We start from the raw sequence: 20615 nt of genomic DNA on the forward strand, positions 1-20615 counted from the left end.
GTAATTCAGTATTGCTCACAAGCATAGATGTGGATATCCTGAGGCTTGCACTGGTTAATGTTTTCAGTGTGTGCATTCACATTTGAAAAAAATCACACACTATGTTTATAGTGCATTAAAAAATGAGAGTATTTATTATTTTCTCTTGTATTTGCCACTGAATTTTTACAGTCTTCTGAACTCTTGTATGGTGTTGACAATTTGGTATTCATTTGCCTCTCACAATGTCTTCCTTCTCCTGGATTGCAAACTAGGGTGATACTCACTTTGTATTATCAGTCCACTATGACACAAAGGAGGCATTTAAGCCATTTTGTTGCATAGATTTCCTTCTCATTTATTAATTGATTTAACTGTTATAGATAGTGCATCTTTTGGACCTTTTGACACCTAGAATGTAAAATCTATCTTAATGCTACTTTTGTGAGCAGGATATATGCAAAATAAAGGAGCTTAATTAATCTAGTGGCCAAAAGCTGAACTAACAATAATATCCTCTCTCATTAGTACTTTCCAAAATAATGTTGCATATTCCTGGCTAAGACTTTGTAGTTGCTAGCTACCAATAAACATGTAACCTGCTATTAAGCAAAGGGATAGGAAATTCCTCAAGTGTACTTTAAAATACATTTGATTTTCATCTCCAGTAGCTGAGAATGTAAAAGATTTGTCCCTGATAACATACCAGTCTAAATACTTCATATGATTATTTTGCCACTGAGATGCACTTTACACATGAGAAATAAAGATAGCTGTGCACAAAATTACAGCACAGGGCAAGATAGTGGAATGAACTAATTGAAGAAATCTCAATTTACTCAGCTTATCTTTCCTGGTATCTCACTACAATGAACATCTGGAATTTCTGATGACAAATATCAGAAGCCTAATTTGTATAAAATTCAAAGGAAGTAGGACTTTACACACATATTGGAAATGCAGAGGAGTTAAGGTGTTTAGGAGAACTAGAAAAGTTTTAAAAAGTGCAAAGAAAGTGTTACCTTTTGGCTGTCAACCAAGATTACTTATTTTTTGTTGTTTTTATTTATATGGTGCTTCGGGAAGAGCCATAGAGCTTGATGCATACATTACAACATTTTTTCAAGTCTTTATTGTCCCAACTCTGTTAGGTTTTTTCCTCCACTGTTTTATGTGGGTCTTGCAGTATGTAAATTTGGAAGTATGTACATTTCAGCTTTTTGCTAAGATACATCAGTCTATTAGTTATGTAAGTGAACAGGCGTGGTTTTCTTTACAGTTTTAAAACAAAGAATTTTTTTCTTTACATGCAAATTCTGGAGCGGTCAGTTAGATAAGCTATCCATTCCTAAAATGCTTCAGGAATTTCCATTTTCTTAAGTACATTACAAGCTATACCTTTAAAAAATGAAAATAATAGGTTTTTTGACAGTCACTGTAGAAGCTCTTTTATGCAAGAATATTTCTAGCAAAGAGTAGCAAGTAAATTATTGAGATACTTGATACAGAAAAAGCCAAAAAAAGAACTTTCAAGGTATCCAAAATATATTGGTATAGTTGTACTTGTAGCTCAGACAGAAGCAATTATGCAACATTTCTGGCCTAATCAGTGATATTTTTTTATTTCACAATATTAAAAATGGATCATAGTGTCAGAAAATTGCAAGCTTCTCTCTGCCTCTGGAGGAATCAAGGGAGTAATTAAATTGGATTTTGGTATGTCAATAATATCTTTCTCTTATTAATGGCATAATAATTTTGTAAATCAAATCCTAGAAGTGTTTCCAGTGTCATAAAGGTGAAAATGATTAAGGGTTAATTAAATATATTCTCATGGAACTAAAATTGTTCTGTTGGGTATCATTAGATTCCTTTCTCTAGAACTTTCAATTATTACAATTTAATGGCATATTATGTACAGTTCAGACCTGAAATTTGTGTAGTCAAAAGCTATTCACAATAATAAGCATAGTGGTCGAGTGCAATCATTATTCCTTTGCACAGATTTCTCTGAACATCCCAACAATATCATATATTAAAATCAATTTTATGTACCTGGTTGTTTTCCGAACTAGATTAATCATTATACACAGCACAGCTGGAAGTTTCAACTCTGTAATGATGTCAGTCGTTCATTTCCAGCAAACTCACCCAAAAAAGGCAATGAGTAAGTGCTACCTTTTTTAATACATGACAGCTGCTAGGGTCACAGATGGTAAGAAAGAAGATGAAAAACCTTTTCCAAGCAGAGTCTTCTCTAACCCATAGCATGAAAACAGCTCAAAGTGTGTATGGAGAGTTTGGTAATGTATGTCTACTTAATGTGTAAGGTATTTAAGCACAATGGCACAATGGTGCTTCAGAAAGATAAAATTATTCCCTTTTTCTACAACAGGACTGGGGTTGCTAAGGCAACCTGTTCTTCCTCAGCATGTGCTCTGGCTTGACAGCTGCATAGGTGGGTTAGATTCTAAGTAACTCCACACGTATGAGGCATTCCTGTGCTCGTTGCAAAATGAGATTTTGTCAGTCTCTTGACACAGTCTTCTGTGTGTTCATTTCTGCCAGATCCTGCAGAAGAGTCAGGCAAAGAAAAACTTTCTATTAAAAGCAGAATAAAGAAAATGCCCTGATTCTGATCTAGGCAAATTGAGGTATTTCAGAGTCCAAATTAAAGGCACAAGGAAGGATGCATTATACAGACATTTTTGCTGCTTTCATGATTTTGGTCCCATGCTGAAGAATGGACATTGCACCTGTTTTGGCCCCTTTAAGCCTGCCACTCCACTTGAGCAGCAGCTAATCTAAATGAAATATCCATATTTTTCTTAACATATACACTTATAAGGGTGCTTATTCTCACAATGTTACCTGCAATGTTTAAGATCCTTCAATATTTCATTTTAACTGAGGTTTATGAATCTTGTGTGCTGATTTCGTGTTTGAAATTCTTTGTAGCCATTTTCTGATGAGGTATTCCAGGATATTATGAAAGAAGGCAACAGAGTCTGCAATAACAGTATGAAAAAAATACTGATGGAAGAAATGCTCCTAGGACTGAAGGAATCTTATGAAGTTTTTAGTGTCTGGTTGCTTGGTGAAGGCAACTGCAAAATGAAGTCCCAGCCTGGGGAAAACCACTCTGTATTAAAAGCAGTCAATACCAGGCTGGGTACTGGAAAGTTGGAACTAAAGAAAAGAGGGTGAAGAACAGCTAAAGCTTGTGAAGCTGTTTGGTGCCCACAAACCCAATTAAAACTTTGTGTTAAGGATGCATGTCAATTTTGTGGTAATTCTCGAGGAATGATCATGCTGCTAAGCTTTATGTTATCACTCTCCTTAATGAAGCCACACTTTGAATTGAAAACAGGCATATTCAGAAGCACATCATTTCACTGTAAACATCCACACACTAAAAGACACTTAAAATGTATGATATGCAATATTCAATGTCAAAGTGCATTAATATTTACAGATACCATTTGCAAATCATCTCAAACTCAGAGTCTGCTTTACCATATAAGGGAGTCATCACTACAGAATGTTTTGATGTTTTAAAATTCTCTCCCTTTTAAATTGTGTGAACCTTAAGAAAACTTCTAATCAGGTCAATGATCTGATATTTAGACAGGACAGATGCTTTTTAGCAGCAAAGTGAAATTCAGTTACAATTTGAGTCTCAGATCACCAGCAGAATGACTTCATTCTAATATGTTGAAATCCAAAATCATATAGAGGGTCATGGCATTTTCCCTCTCCTTTAAGTATTAAACCCAGTCTTAAAACTAAACACAGAAATTTTGAAATTACTTGAAATTTTTTCTACTCTCCATTTTTTTCCCCTCTTTATTCCATCTTCTAGATCACCAAAACATGTTGGCCTTAGGTCGATTGTGGCCATGAATTTTCCTCTGTTCCAGTAGCAAATGTGGCTCCTCAACTACATTTTGCTTTAGTGCTGAGCTCCAGTCTTTCTTGTTTTATTCCGTCTTGTCCTTTTTCCCTGCTAAAAGGATGGGGACACATTTTAATAGGTTTCCTTTTGTAAACCCTGGGGGGAAGTCTTCATAGGAGGAAATATTCAAAATGATAGTATCTCTGTAATTGAAAGCACTACCAGGAATAAATGAAAAATGTTTCCAGATTTGCTGGACCAATAGCAGCATGTCAGATAAAGTTCAGATACTTTCAGAACTGAGTAGATTGAATTTCTCTGCAACTGAGGCCTGAACAGTTTTTACAATCATAATTTGGGGGGTATGTTACAGAGCAAACATAATCCCATTTCCCCCTGAAATTCTACCCCAAAGCTTTTCTCTTTCTTGACTCTACTTGCTATCAACCTGTAATACTAGTGATATTTAATTTGAACTACTTAAAGCAGCTTTACTGGATGACAGGCAACTTCAAAGAAAGCTTGTGTGACTCCAACAAATGCACAGGGCCAAGAGATGATATTTTCTCTACAGATTAACCTTTTCCTGTGTATGATACTGTACGCCAGACAACAGGGAAAAGCTGATTCATAAACCTATAACAAAAATGCAGTGTATTGTAATTTCGGGTATGTAGAAAAGATACTTGAGTGTTTCTGCACTGCATAATTTATTTTTTTAACTAGTTGATCAGAAGATAAATAAGCTGTCTAAGAAATTGCTTCAACTTGTTTCTCAGCCCAATTTTCTAGGAAGAATGAAGTCAGGATTAAGGTTGTCTTGTAAAAAATATTGTTGAATTTAAGTACTTTGGAAAATGTCAGTTTTGAAAGTCTAAACTCAAAAGCCTTTACATTTAGAGAAGGAACATCATGTTAAGTAGAAACATTAAATTCCCCTCATATACTTATAATGTAACCCTACATAGAAGCTAAGAGTAGAATTTTTTTTTTCCTGTTTCTATAAACATTTTGTCCCATGTACCTTCTAAAATGGGAGTGTTGGTGGACATGGGATGGAAAAGATATTTTAAAGTCACATTGTGTAATATAGCCTCACCAGCAGAACTGTGGTGGCTGGGTGGCTGTGGGGGGGACCAGTTTGGAGAAAATTTCAGACTCATAAATTTCTTAAACCAGCTCTGCATCCTAAGCCAAGATCTTGGGGAGCTACATCTTCAGTTTGATATGCCAGAAGTAATTAGTATGGAGAGGGAATGCTGGGAACAGAGGTTAATATTGCTCAGTTTGTGCCATGCTAAGTTATTGATGTGTAAATATTGGTGGAATTGTGTGTTAAACAGCTTTTAAAACTGGAAAGCTTAAGCAAGAAGGAGTAAGAATGTGGAAGGCTGTAGGAAATCATACCCTTGCATATAGGTGTTGGCAGTTGTACAGCCTTAGGTGATAAATTTTGGGCAATCCTGGGTAGTTCAAAGCAAAGTTTTAAGTGTTCTTAAGTATAAAGGGCATAAAAGCCTTCAAATTTTTAAGAAAAATAGAAAGTATGGGGAAGAAACACCATAGGATAACTCTACACGAGCCCTTGTTCATGTTTAGGTTTATTTAAACTGAAATATGGACTATTAAGAAGCACCTATAAATTGGTAAATATAATTCCTTAATGTAAATATTCTGAAATTAAATCTAATATGTATGTTTATGGGAGTAAAAATTTGAACACCTACAGAATTATAAAAGTGGTCTCATATGAAGACAAAAACATCTAGACTAATATCGTCTCAGAGATAATTAAAATTATTCCTTCAAATCACTTCTAAGTGATTCTGAGTAAATCCTTTTTTCATCCCTCTATTAGAATATAATTTTTGGGGTTTTTTTTATTTAAAAAGGAAGGGGGGAAATTTAAGCATGGCCCAGTAACAACATTTTGGAAATTTTTTTCTGACTTCTGACTTAAGATTGCTTCTTAATGTGAAATTCTTAGCTGAGTTTCTGGTGTTGTTTACAGTGTGAACAATTTGTCTATTTTCTTTTTCCTGTTTCAAGATGAAAAGCTGTAAATCCAAAGGTGAGGTTTAATACGAGTTGCACATTGCACATGTTCAGTTGTGTGAAAATTCAGGCATTACGTTAGATTGGCCTGTTTGACTGGGAAGAGTCTTCATCTCTGTGGACAAGTCAGATTGATAAAAGGAGTAACACATAGCCCAGAGGTCCCTGAAGACCTTTAGGATTTCACCTTCATTTGCTTTTTAATCCTAACTTTCTTTATTATTCTGTGGGAGCATGTGGTTTGGTTCCTCAAGCTGGCAGGTGGCAGTGATCCTGTAATTTTATCCTGGTCATGTGTTGCCAAGGCACAATGGAGAGCCATGGTAATCCACTCCACTGTGGTTGCAGAAGTCACTGCATATTGCCTGTGCTTTTAATATCCTAAATCCTATCTTAAATCCTAAATCTCACTGTAGTAATAAAATTCTTAAAGTTATATATATATGTTTTAACTTTTGAAGAAAGTAACATAAAAGAATTATTATCAATATCAATAATAATCATATACCACTCTGCCACACAGAACTACAAAAATGTCTAATGATCATGAAAAATAAATGGTCCTGTCCAGGCTGCTTCTTTTTTCTTTTTTATTTTTTCTTTTTCTTTTTCTTTTTCTTTTTCTTTTTCTTTTTCTTTTTCTTTTTTTTCTTTTTTTTTTTTCTTTTTTTTTTCTTTTTCTTTTTTTTTTTTCTTTTTCCTTTTTTTCTCTTTCTTTTTCTTCTTTTTCTTTTTCTTTGGCAAGACTTAGCTATTTAATACATGTAAATTATTTACCCTACACTTGTCCTTAAAATATGATTGTGTCATCATTTATGTTCATTTCAAATCAGCTTTTAAAAGGAAAAGATTTGCAATGACATTTATTTCTACTGCCATCTGTGCTCCAAAACTTCTATTTATTAGTATATTTATTCCATTTAGATATAATAGGATTTATCTCTTCCCTCAGCTTAGTAAACATTTAGGTTGTTATTCTGTAGTTATTTATGACTGGACTTGAGGCTGTTTTCAAGCACTTTAAAACCTTTATTATTTTTACCTCTTAGAGTGGCATAAAAAGGCCTTAAGTCAAAATCCAGTATATCTCAAGAAAGCCAGAGTAATTACCTTAAGAAGATAGAATGCAATAGCACGGTCAGAACAGGAAATGTCCCCTCTCTCCCTGGCCTCCAGGACTGCCAAACAGTTCAAGGACAGTCTCAAAAAGGAGATTTAAAGTTTCTTCTGGCTCTGATTTTGTTAACCTGGGTCATTACTGGGATTCTCAGCTACACTCCTGCTCACCACCCACAATGGCTCTTCTGCCCACAGAGGCAGGATGAGTTTGGGACTCATTCCTGTAGGAAGTGAGTGGGACACAAATAAATAAACTATTCATCCAATCTATTGTAGTGTTATATACAGAGAGTGCTTTCTGCTACCCAGCAGATTGAAGAGTGTAACTTTTAAAGGAAAATGTGTCAGACATGTAGAGGATATGTAAGCATTAACATAACAATGAACACTTTTGTCCACTCCAAACTAGCAGCAATAATTCATACCTCTTTGAGAAAAGCATCAAGTATATAATGATATTTGAGGTCTGAGTTCATCAGTGATAGATACACTTGAAAATGGTGATAATAACAAAATATTTACTCATCTTCAATGCCTATTTTTATGTGCACTTTTTCCCAGAAGGTTTTAGAGCATCCCAAATGGATATGTTTCTGTAGCATGATGTCAGTTTATATTAATGTTTGAGAGAAAGATCAATGAATTTATTTACGAGAACATATGTATCAGTTCTGCAGACAGCAAAATAAGCAAGCAATGATATTGTGGCTATCATGATTAAACATCACCTCTGAAAACTCTTTCCTTTCAGTCCTGATATTTGCCCTGTGTTTATGCTGAAGTTAGTCAATTGTAAAGATCATATTGGAATCAATTTCTTTGCTGATTTTAAAATTAGGAAATAATTTTTTCTACCTGAGTGTCAGTTTGCCATGACTAAATTAAAATATTCCGAAATGGAGACTGGCAATTATAGCCAATTTTAACTCAAATGGCATGCTCTGATATCAATATTCATGGCATGGGATTTTTTTTTTTTTTTAATTCATGCCTTTGCAACATGATGTTGATGTTCCATTTTGTGTGTTTAGATTGGGAGAGATGAATTTGGTGATCAATCGGATGCAGTGAAAAGTCCTCCCGATATTGCATTTTCTTCATTTTTATATTTCCTTAAATATTTCCAAATCTCCCTTTCCTTTTGGCATCTTTCAGTAACTTTGTTTAGGGGTTAAATTCCACTGTGATGGAATTTTTTGATAAAACTGCGTTAAATTCATTGGAAGCCAGATGTATTTCTAAGTGGCAGCTACCTTTGTAGACAGCCACAGGTTCTATCTCTGCCTAATGAGACCCAGGCCCTCATGGCTCTGAAATGCTCAGTTTCCTGTGCTGAATGTGCAGAGCCTGTGCCTAACTGGGGATCTGCTGTGTAGCTGTATAAAACATGCTGTGGCATAGGGCCATTATTAAATTTACTCTGTGCTCCTGTAGTTCCTGGCAGCGCAGCCTTGTCTGCTGAGAAGCCATTGAAATCAACTCCTCAGGCAAAACATCCATTAAACTTTTTCCTTGAAAGGAAAAAATCTTCTGCTAATTTGCTGCAATTTATGTTTGCTTTGTGATTCTGCAGCCGAGCCTGTCAATGAAACTGTGCTAATCATTAGGAAGCTGGTGCCTGTATGCATTCAGACATCCTACAACTGCCACTCCTTAACTAAAACAATATTCTACAAGGCTTTGGTCTTATTTTTTCTAGCATGGTTAGAGCCTTATGGCATATGATTTTGCAATTTTTTTTTGCACCTTAAAAATCCTTGAGTGTTTTGTTTGCCGAAATAACTGTGCTTACAGTACTGTACTTTTTCCTTTTATATAGTGTAGTTTAATGATAGAAAATGGGTGTCTCACAGTGCATGCTATTGTGTACTGTCTCTAAGGCTTAAGCCCTGTAATCTTTTAAAAATTGGTCATTAGTTGCTTATCTTCCATAATGTTACTGTTGACTAAAATTGAAAAACACTTAAATTATAAGAAAAAAAATTATAACAAGGAGACAGTGGGTAGCACTTTGTGGAAAAACCATTAGAAATAGAGAGTGGGTAGGAGAAGCATTTCTTATAAAAGGTTTCAAGACCCTAGAAATGTAAGATGATAAAAGAACTATTTAACTGTGTTAACACACTGGATCGATTTTTTTTTTTTTTTTTTTTTTGCCTTTTGGAGGCATATAGAGGTCTGTGGACCTGATCTCATACAAAAAGCTGAAGCTCCATTCAGATTTTGAATAAGAAGTTTCCATTCCATTGGACTCCTTCAAACTTAAAATCTGTTGTGTTGTGTTGCTCACCTGACAAGCTTAATACTACAAAATTAATCCAAAACTACTCTAATTTCCATTTTGGAGAAAGTGAACAACTCAAGAGAGCAGTGCTTTCTATTGATATTTTAGGATTAGTTTGAAAATAGGTAATTTTCCACCTCAGTCAGCCATTCAAGTGCAGGGATGGGTTTATATCTGTCACATGCAGCAGTTTGTTCAAACAGACAGAATTGTCAGGTGACTTGAGTGCTCAGATTCAATTCAGTGTCAAGGATTTGGTCTGGTGTTTGAGACTGCAACAAGGTGTACTATCATGTACATGTAAAAGTTTGTGTCACTCATACCCTGCTCTTTCCCTACTTGTTTCTGAATCCTAGAAAGAGGCTGAGAGTCACCTGTGCTGTCTGAGGCCAGGAAATTTTACCTGATAAATTAGCAATTCTCTTAGCTCACTAAGCCATTTCAGACTCTCGCAACATGCTGTATTTTATGCTGTGATTTTTTTTTTCTCATTTTGATCTTAGTGTCATGATAAGTTCAGAGGTCTTACAATGCTGTGAGAAACTCCTAATCCAACTCATTCACTTTTCACTATTTGTGAGACCAGATGTTTCTGGTGAGTGCTAGAAATGTGCTAAATGACTGAGTTTACCTTTAGGAAATACCGAAATTTAAACCCTCTCTTTACCTTTATTTCTGGGCAAGCTTTTGTTTCTTAACCAGTGAGATATCTAAAGAGACACATGAAAGTGGAGGGTATGTAGTATCACTTATTCTAATCTCACATTTTGCTGAGAGGCAGGGTGGAGATGTACTGCTATGTTTTGCAGTTTTATCAGAATAATGCCAGATAAACAACTTCATGTGGTTTAATCCCTGTTTAAACTTCCATTAATCCTGGGATTAAGTTTCTAGTATATAAACTTTGATGTATTATCTACAAAAGTTGTGTATATTTTAATTAAGTGCCATTTCTCTTAAGCGTTTTAGAATTTAGCAGTGTTGACTCTGTGCTGAAATTTCGTTTTGCTTAGAATTCAGTAGCTATGATTATCAGGGTACAATTGCAGCCTTAGTGCTCTGTGGTAAGGATGGAAAAATTGCTTAGACTGAAATGATTTGCAAATTTCTGCACATCAAGGGGTTGCCTGCCAAGATTTTGCTTTTCACAAATGTGAATCTCTCACAGTGGGAACACACATGGGCAATTGCTCTCCAAGAGATGCTTTATTCTCAAATTTGCTTTCCCTAGTTTGAGGCAGTTGCATGTTAGTTCCAGGTGGCTGTTGTGGGCAGCTCCATCTGACCATCCACAGCATCGTTTTAAGTAATTTTGCATCCTTGTGAAACTTGTTAAAAAGCCATTTCAGAGGCACATTCTGTGCTTTCCAGGTAGGACAGCTTGCTGAGCTAGCTAGGAAGAGCATGTTTGTATGTATCTCTAAAAGATGGATTGGAAACAACTGAAAGACTAGAACAGCAGGAGGCTGGGAGAGAAATAGAGATGACTATATATGTGGTGTCCCTACCTGGAGACAACTGACTTTCAGGGAGATCAAAGGATGCTGTTCATCTCAGGCAGCCTTCTGTAAACTGAGGAAAGAATATAAATTTAAAAGTGCAGACATGTGCTCTGATGTGAGGTGACTGAAACCAGCCTTTAGCCTTTGTAATTTAAGTCTCACGACCCGTGGAGAACAGTTTCCCATGGCTGCATTCACAAGAGAGAAAGAATAACTGATTTTTCTTCCTTTTATCTTTCCTTTCTTCCACTTAGTTTAAAAAAAGGAACAACGAGATAAACAGTTGAGCAAACCCCCCAACACTCTGTTGTCTTTATTACCATTACCTTTGGGGCCAATATGTTAAAGCTGGAGGTGGTAAGTTTGAGAGTGACCTAGGGGAAAAAGGAAAAAAAACAACAAAACATTGCAATGATGACCTTCTGGGGTTCACAGAAAACATCAACCAAGACACTCACCCCAAAAGATCATTGCCACAAAAAGAAGCTAAATTCGTTTACAAAATTCTGTAAAAAATCAATAAATTTATTACCATGTCAAATCATCATTCTGATCATACAAATACTAAAATAATGTGGCTTGGTTTTGTGTTGTGTAATAGCACTAGGGCTGCACTTATTGCTACTGTGTCTTCTGACTTCATTGCCACCATGTGCCATTTCTGCTTGGGTTTGAAACTAGAGGAAATGTAAATTTACCTGAGTGCTACCTCTTAGTGCAAATTAGTACTAAGTATTTTTTTTCAGACCATTTTGCAGAAAACATAAAGCAGGCAACAGCTCCTAAGTAGCAGGTAAATAAATAAAGAAGGCATTTTAGGAACTGGTATAACAAACCAGAGAAAAAAAGCTGAGGCAGCTGGACATGTACTCTAAAGCTCTTTTTTATTCCAGGGATGCATATCTGATGACCTGCAACTATGTCCATATTGCCTTAGGGAAAAAGGGGCAGATAGAGAAAGTCTCTAGTGGCCATCAGGAAAGATTGTGATGGGTGTCCTCTGTGGAGCATCCCTTCCTGGATATCCTGTTCCATATAGCAGGGAATCACATAATGTTGACAACCATGACCATCTTTTCCATCAGTAAGATGATATGTGTCATCAATACCTGTTATCAATACCTGTCAGTCATCAATACCTGTCATCAACCTGCTGTTTTTTGGATGATTTTGCCATTTTGATTGAAATTGGCTTAATTAGAGTGTCAGTGTTGCACACCAACTGACTGTTCAACCCTGTGCACGCCTGTTTTTGTGACATTTTTCAATTATTAAGAGGAATGTTATTTACTTACCTTGATATCTATCATAGATGTAATAGTCTGGAATCTCACAGGAGGGTGTGGTGGAGTCTTTATTGAAAGCATTTGTGCGAAGTTCTGAAGTGTAACTCCCCAGATCCACAGTATTCATAAGCAGTAATTTTTATGAAAATGAAAAAAAGTCGAAGTTGAAATCCTTAATCTACTTTCTGTTTCCTTTAGTAGATAGGTATGACATAAGACAAATGGGGAAACAAAGCTGTGTAGTGAATGTGAGAAGACTATTGCAAACACTCAAATTACTCACAAACACTTGTCACTCAAAGTAAGAATTTGCCATTTAGAGAAAGCATCAGTCTGAGCAAGAAATTACTGTAATTAAAGATAACCATGTCTGTGAGATATTTCTCAGTGCAAAATTAATGAAGTTTGTTCTGAAACAACTTTGCCATTGAAAAACAATATCAAAAAACAATACTAAAAAACCAAGACAAACCTGCAAACACAATTATATTTGGATACTCTTGAGGCATTCCCTTTCACTGTGTAGTACAGTTTCTTCATGTTTCCTTTCGGGTTGTTAGTTAGCTGCTGACTGGGCTGAGAAATTAGCACCTAAGTTTTTTTGGGTTTTTTTTTTCAAATGGAGGTTTAAAGAAAGAGTTAATCTGTCAAGCCCAGAGCCAGAAAACTTGGAGAAAACTTAGCCCATAACTCATGTGCAAATATGCTCATCTTAGATGCACAATATATATCATCAAGAACTCAGTAATTCCATGGTACTGAATTTGTGTGAGAAAGATCTGCATAGGAAAACCTGGACACTGCAGGTTTGATGAGTTTCTGTTCCCAAGGTACTTTGGGTCCCTAACTCTTTCACTTGAAGTTGTGCTTAACTCACTCAAATGAGCTTGTTTGGGACTGTAATCAAAGCAGAAATGTCCAAGTTCCAACCCCAGTGGCATAAATGTTTTGTTTTGACCGGTTAGATTTCAGGTAACCTCAGCTATTTTTTGGGTTGCAGTCATCTCCCGAATTGGGACTGCTTCTTGGATGAGCTGTCTAGTGCATTTTGGTTTTTGTCAAGTTTAATTAATTCACTCATTAATTGCAGAGAGAATCAGCCAACCTGTATCTTAAACAATCTTACATCATTGTCTTCTTTCCTTTATTATCTTAATGAGACAACTTGCATCTTGAATGACTCTGCTAAATTGGCATCTGTAATTGGCTATGAAAATAGATTTGTTTTTATTAAAAAATGGGGTCATAATTTCACTTTGTTCAGAAATATTTTTCTAAACGTTATTCTTTCTAAAATTCTTTGATTGTACTTGAGGCTCTATTTATCTTAAAAATGAATGTTTTTCTCTCTCCGGTAAGCCTAAATTCCTATTTTTTTATTATTTTTTATTTACTTCATTGCATAGTAGACTGTAAGCAGTTAAAGCTGATTTTTTTGGTCAAGATTCTTCTAATTGGTAAAAGTTTCTTTCTGAGCAGCCCAGGAATTGGATGGTTTTAGTCTGGAGAAGACATGATAGAGGGGATCTGATTACTGCATATAAATATCTCAAAGGCAGATGCCATGTCTTTTCAGTCATGGCCAGTGACAGGACAAGGCCATAAACTAAGGCACAAGAAGTTTTTAAACCTTTAAAACCTCAGCACGAGGAAGAATTTCTTTACATTGAAGGTGGCAGAGCACTGGCACAGCTGCCCAGGGAGGTTAAGGACTCTCCTTCCCTGGTGACATTCAAACCCCACCTGGACACGCTCCTGTGTCACCTGCTCCAGGTGACCCTGCCTTGGCAAGGGGTTGGACTGGGTGATTCCCAGAGGTCCCTTCCAACCCTGACAATTCTATGAACCAGTGATTTTTTGGACGTACTCAAGCGCATTTTCACTCTGTGTTTCATATACTTTTAACCCAGATTCTCTCATTTGTTGTGTTGTATCAGAAAGCTTTTTTCTTTACTGCATTTATTATCTATTTAAACTGTGAAGGCAAAATAACAAAAGCTTAGTTAAACTCCAGCTCTGGAGAGATCCTTCACATTTTGGAGGTCAGAACTTCTTATTTTCTGTCTCTATAATAAGCTATGCCAAAGGAGTTTTAGGAGAATTTTAATTCTGTAACATCTGTAAAGCCCTGAATCAAAAGGCACATCAGCATATGCTTAGAACATCTGTCTGAAAATGAGGGCTTGTAAATACTACAGAGAAAGTTTCCATAGGATAGATTAGAAAACAAACTTCTGTGGAGAAGGAAAAGCAGGGATGGGAAAAGTGAAAATAAAGGGAGAAAAAAAGAACAGCAAGCATAAGAGATTAAAGAGAAATAATATAATAGAAATAAAGTTACTGATAAGGAACAGGTAGCTAAAAACTATTTTTCAGAAAATGAAAATTCTAAAACAGAACACAATCTTAAGACAAAATAGTGTGAAGATTAGCAACTTGTTATAATTAAATATTTGCTTTATGTTAGTAAAGGAAATTAAAACTGTTAAAATCATATCATTCAATAGATTATCCTTCATAGTGTTTGACAATATTTGTTATGCATAGACATACATTAATGTTCTTTTGGAAAGATTCAGGAAACAAATGTAGCTATGGCTCTACTTTGTTGTAGGTAGAAAAAACATGTGATTTTTGCTTATCCAAATACAAACATCCCAAGCTCTTGAAGTAAATACTAAATCTAAAACTATTATCACCAGGGTTTAAAGCAAACAAACAAAAGGATATGGATGTGTGTGTAAAGATTGACATTATAAAGAAATATTTCTTCTTTTCTCAATTTATTCCCCCAGGAAAACATGCTTGAAATATTTTAATTCCCACCCTTTACTCCCCTCCCAAGTGGCATAGTAACTGTAGGGATAGAAAATGTGAAAGGCTTTCTTTAAAACTTATTACAGAAGATTCAGGCTGAGTGGTTTTTCTGGTTTTCATCCAGCTATTTCTTTATGATACCTACACCTTGCAGCAAATATTCTCTTTAAAATTAAGGCAAAGATAAAGGAGAGCAAGAGAATATTTCTTTGTCAAGGCAAGGCAACCCCATTATTTATTAATTTTTAATTCCTCAGTTGCATTTTGAAATACAGCAGATGTAAAGTTCTATTAAATGTTCTGTGCCACTACCATTTAGTAGTAAAAAAACGAAGAAAAACATCATTTGATCCGCTCTAATAATTTGAAAATTATCAATAATAATAATAATAATAATAATTCCTTTCAATTACTAAATAAATAAAAATGAAATGTGGCAGTCATTAAATATCTATCAGAACATCTGGCACTGTACAGTGGTAGCATGGAAAGCCTGCTGTGCATGGAGCTTGTCATTCTGTTGTTGTGTTTCTTGATGGCTGGGAATGTGACATTATTCTTAGTGCAGGTCAGAAACTCATTGTTCAGGGCATAAGGAGTAATGCCAGAAGAACAAGTCCCTCCCAGCATGATGGGAGGAGTAAAGGGTTTGTGGGATTGACTTTTGAAGATGACACTCAACATGTTCATTGAATGGGAAAATGTATGGGAACCCATACAGTAGGGAAGCTTGCCTGAAGGGTTTAGTAAGTACAGGGAAAACAAAAATGTGGTCAAGAACAATTAATTGACGTGTTTGTAGCTTCTGCCCTACCCTTTTCTGTCTTGTTTTATGTCTGTGTCCCTCTGTTATTCTTTGCAAACACCTTGGGTAGAAGGTATAGTATAGTAAAGTTAATAGAACATTAATTGGTTGTTAACAAGTACTGAGAAATCACAGCTTTCAATATACTGATTTTTTTCATGACTTTTATAGGTAGATAACATTTAGGAGAACAAAATGGCAAGAGGTGAATTAGTGCTGCTAGATGATGTTCAGGAAATATCCATTTACTGGATATTTGCACTATCAAAAAAGCTCCCAGTAATATTAATGATACAAGAGCTTTGTCTTTCAGAATGTAGTCTCTGGTGACAATAGCTATTGTTTCCTTATATATAAAAGTTGGTGATCTAATTCAGTAAAAAAAAAAAGGAAGTTGTGCTTTGAGATCTGCTGACTTATAGATGTTCAACACCTCAGTCCAGTTTTGTCCTGCTGAGCATCAACATTTGCTTGCTGTACAGATTTAACCTTTTCAACTGGGAAGATTCATGCAGCAGTTGCCACCATATATATGATACATTTTGAATTTAATATTTTAGAATGTCAAGGAATTGCATCCATTCTACAAATATAAATAAAAATTCCTTATCACTGCAATACCTGAAGTTATATAAGCACATTTCTCTTTTTAGGAATGATAAGAAGAACATCTAATTTTTTTGCTGAAAGATGATGTTTCTAATTTATTGGTGGAATGTTTAGGTACTCTCACTTAGATCTATAAAAAATTGTTTAAACACTATAATGCGTTTTCTGAAAATAAAAAGTGGTTTTGGAAATAATAGCACCTTTCTATTCCTGTAGAGGCTTTCGAAGGTATTTGGGACAGTAAAATTTATCCTTTTTATTGCTGCACAGATAAAACTGCTTGTATTTGTTTCTTAGGACAGAGTATAATTTAAACAGACCAAATCTTTTTCCTGAACAACAATATGAAATGAACAAGAATGAAGCTAGTAAAAAGTGCTAGATCTCTGGTCACTGTATTTATGAATGCAAACACTGGAATGTTCAAAGTCATAGTGAGTTCCAAGAATGAGAGTTTTCATTATAGATCAGATTTTGTGAGGTGCTGCCATGAAAGCAAATGTCTGTTGCTGGTTGTCATTCCTGTGATGAGTTACTCTGCATTACACATGGACTAGACACAGGTTTAGGAATTTACCTGTGCAGTCCAAATTACTGAATAGCCTCTGTGCAGCAAGGAAATCTTGTTTCCCTATGTGCTTTATGTTCTTGACTACCAGCCCTAAGCTCTGGAATGTTAAATTGTGTAATATTGTAGAGTTCATTGGCGAGGTTCCAGAGTGCACTTTGCTGCACTCAGTGCTCAAACCACTTTTCTGCCTGAGGGCCAGGAGTCAAACAGTGATGCACACACTGGGTTTCTCCATCAGTCCAAAGTGTCAGGGGCAAATGTATGTATACATAAGTATGTTTTGCTTATCAGTGTGAAATTCCCACATATGTGGTAACTCTGGTGCCTAGGGATGCCCTGGGATAAGCAGCATTGTATAAATATAGGTCATTATTGCGAATTTACATTATCTGAATCCTTTGTCCCATGATTGTTTTCTTTAGATTCTGTGGTAACATGTGAGTGGAGGAGAAAAAAAGAAAATCTAAATAAAGCACAAAGATGTTCAATCTACCCTAACAAGAAGAAGAATTGTTAAGGAAATCAGTGCTGAGATCTAAATATTTCACAATTAGGCATTCATTTGGAAAGAGCAGCTGCTCTATGTCCTCCACATACTATTTTGCTTGCTTGTTCGCTGATTACAAAACACAGAATATACTTTTATTGACTATGTTTTCCCCTACAGTCTTCTAAGAGAGTAATGATGAATATTCATATTAAGAAACAGCTTCAAGGTTCTAGCACCAGCAGCAGCTGTGCTTCTTACAATGTCTGCAGTCACTTGGGTTGACTAGATGTAAATAATTTACATGTGCTGTATATAGCAGCCCTTTCAGTTCTCAATATATTTATGCTAATACGTAACTTAGATTTTGCTGGCAACCACTGTGTTGATCAAATTGAAACAAAAAGTAGGTTGTGGCTGTTCGGGGAGTAGACTTCCAGTTGCCCTGAACAACTGCCATGTGCAGTACAGAAGCCATCACAGTTAAGTGTTGAATCTCAAGATCTCTGAGGAATATTTTAAAGCTAATTATCACTATCAAGAAAATCCTTGACATCAGAACGCACTGACTGAATTTCTATACAGTGCTTGTCTAGTTACCTATGACTTCAGAATTTATTAATATCCAAACACTTCAAGGGGAAGACAGTAAGCTCTTTTGATATACAATAGCAAGATTGTTCCCTCGTATTCTTTCATCAGCAATATAAAGCTGGAGCAACTATAGGAAAAATTGCTTTTCCTTCAGTATCTACCGTGAAAGATTGGCATCCTGTGATAGATGCTTAAGTTTATATTATGGTATGTAGATCTGCAGTGCCACGGAGATCAGTCTGGTTACACAAAAGCACAAGGAGACTCATCTGTTTGAGCTGTGAACTCATACACCCTGCCTATAGATGTAGAATAAAAACTGTGTAGATAAAAACTATGTGCAAGTAAAAAAACATTCCTGTAGCTATCTGTTAAAGCATACAGGTGATCTATTTGCATATACAGGTAGAGATTGTTCTTTAGGAAAAATTCCTATGCTGCCTTTGAGGTTTGGTCAATAGGAATAATTGGTAGATGCACATGCCTTACCTGTTCATCATTTTGCTTTTCTGCTCTAATTATTTTGGGGGCCAGTTCTTTTGGGTCATGCTTTCACCTGAAAACACCAAACAGAATTGAGCTGGATAATACTGTATGAAGACATATGCAATTAGGAAACTTCCAGTGTAGAAAACTGTGTTGCAAAGGGACCTCCATTATTTATCAGTTTTAGAACAGTACAGGAAAGATTTCCAAAACTGCTAGTGGGAGGTGTACTTTGCAACTTTCTGGAAAAAAATCATTCATGGTTTTTAGCTTAATTTTAGGTTCTCATCAACAACAAATACATGTTTCATTATTCTTTTTCATTTGTCAGTGTAATTAACTTTTCTTCTGCATATACATTTGGGTTTTTTTGTAAGGTGAAAGGAAAAACATAATTCCTGCCTCTGTTGCCCACAATAGTGGTGGTGAGATTCAGATGTTGCTGCATTGTGCTATGACACCTAGGCAAACAGTAAGGAATTGCTTTTGCTGGAGGGATATCCCTGTTTGGCTAATAATTGCTCAAAGTTAGCTGTATTCATGATGCAAATACATATGTCCACCTCGTAGAAAATGAAAAATGGCAAAGAAGACTCTCCAGATTATGTCTTTTAATAATTTAATTCTTTCTAAAGCAAACAGTATCTTTGCTACAGGCACATCAGATGCATATCAGAAGCGTGTGGAGGTGCATAAAATTGAAATTTTACTTACAGAACAGAAGCCAATGGAGTAGTTAGTGGCATTTCCATAGCTTATGGTGAATAACAGAGTGCCAGGATGCCAGGACTTTAACAAGTGAGCTCATGATGCAGCCTGTGTCACAAGGGAGCATGTGTTCAGAAAGAGGAGTATTCAGTGACTGAAAGAGCTGAGCTGTGCTTTTTCCCTATGTTAAACAAAAGGGTTTGGCTTTTATACAGAAGAAAGAGGCTACATCAAAAAGTGATTTAAAAAGAGTGAACTCCTCCCTCCCTGACAACCCAAATCCCCAAAAAGTGGTATTTAGCAGCATTTTAAAAATGTAAAAATGTAGTCCTGAAGATGAATGTTGAGGCCACTGACTATACAAAACAGGAGTTAAAATACTGAGCTGGGAATGAAACTTGAAACCTTTGCTGTTTGGTATACTCTGGTCTTTACAGTTTAAAATCTTTGCTTTTTCAATATTATTTTTACAAACCCTTGGAAAAGTCCTCTTGGGGCTTATTAATGCTTATTAGGAAATAACAATCATTACATATAGAGGTGAATCATTCCAAATTGGAAACCACTTCAGGCCTTCCTATAATTTTGAATAGAGAGGGGGGATAGAGAAAAATTAGTATGCTTATGGATTTAAACATGCTCTTAGATACCTAGTGAGGTTTTTTAAAGAACCAGTCTCCAACGGGTTTAATAGTAAATACTTAAATATTTGCAAAATCCTACTTGTGTTTCTTGAATCATTATTAAAATGAAACATTTAAAATTTTATTTGGCTCTCAAAATTGACTTTTAGAATCATTTTTTTCAAGTTTTATGTGTCCCAGGTGCCTGCATCCCATTGAGTTTTGCCTGAGTGTTTAAATCACCTGAGACTGAAGTGCTAATAAATGGATCTAGGAGTCTGAATCAAAGGTGTGACTACAATTTATACAAGTAAATCCAGCTAGTGTTAAAAAAATTGACAAGGTTGCTGTTAAACCCTGTAGGTGTCCAGGTTCTTTAGTCAAACCTGCATTTATGCAGGACCTAAATAATCTGTACAGTCCAGTCTGAAGCATACTTTGTCACACATTTATTGATTTCACAAAGCAGATTTATTGAAGTGTCTCTGTCTTGCTATAATTATAATTTTAGAGGGCAGTTCATAGCTCAAGTTTCAATGCTACATAAAATCTTAAGTCTTTAATTCTTAAAGAAAGTGAGTAATTAAATGGTAATTCCTGGACAATTATCCTAATCATTATTAATGCAGGTCATATATGTACTTTCAGCACATATTCCAAAGAATTTTCCCAATTTAAACTTCCCAACTGGTGAATACTACTGCTTTCATCTTTCCCCTTCAATAAAGTTCTACAGTAAGAATATTCTCAAATCTCAATCTATCTCTGTTTTAGCAGTGATTTGCTTTCTCCTAT

The 20615-nt window shown here is 35.6% G+C and overlaps 1 protein-coding gene and 1 long non-coding RNA gene across 23 annotated transcripts in view; one reads left to right on the forward strand and one right to left on the reverse strand.

Annotated features, from left to right (window-relative positions):
• NRXN1 (neurexin 1) overlaps window positions 1-20615 on the forward strand; it is a 671565-nt gene that overhangs the window by 341646 nt on the left and 309304 nt on the right. The gene's annotated exons all lie outside the window — the stretch shown is intronic.
• LOC148224190 (uncharacterized) lies at window positions 1586-19305 on the reverse strand. The gene is made up of 6 exons (XR_015802156.1): window positions 19204-19305; window positions 18493-18559; window positions 12130-12312; window positions 11161-11208; window positions 10841-10904; window positions 1586-2550 (listed from the first exon to the last, which is right to left on the reverse strand). It is a non-coding gene; the product is annotated as an uncharacterized LOC148224190 (long non-coding RNA).

Source organism: Sturnus vulgaris, chromosome 3 (genome assembly GCF_052056855.1).
Source record: "Sturnus vulgaris isolate bStuVul1 chromosome 3, bStuVul1.hap1, whole genome shotgun sequence".
Lineage (NCBI taxonomy): Eukaryota > Metazoa > Chordata > Aves > Passeriformes > Sturnidae > Sturnus > Sturnus vulgaris.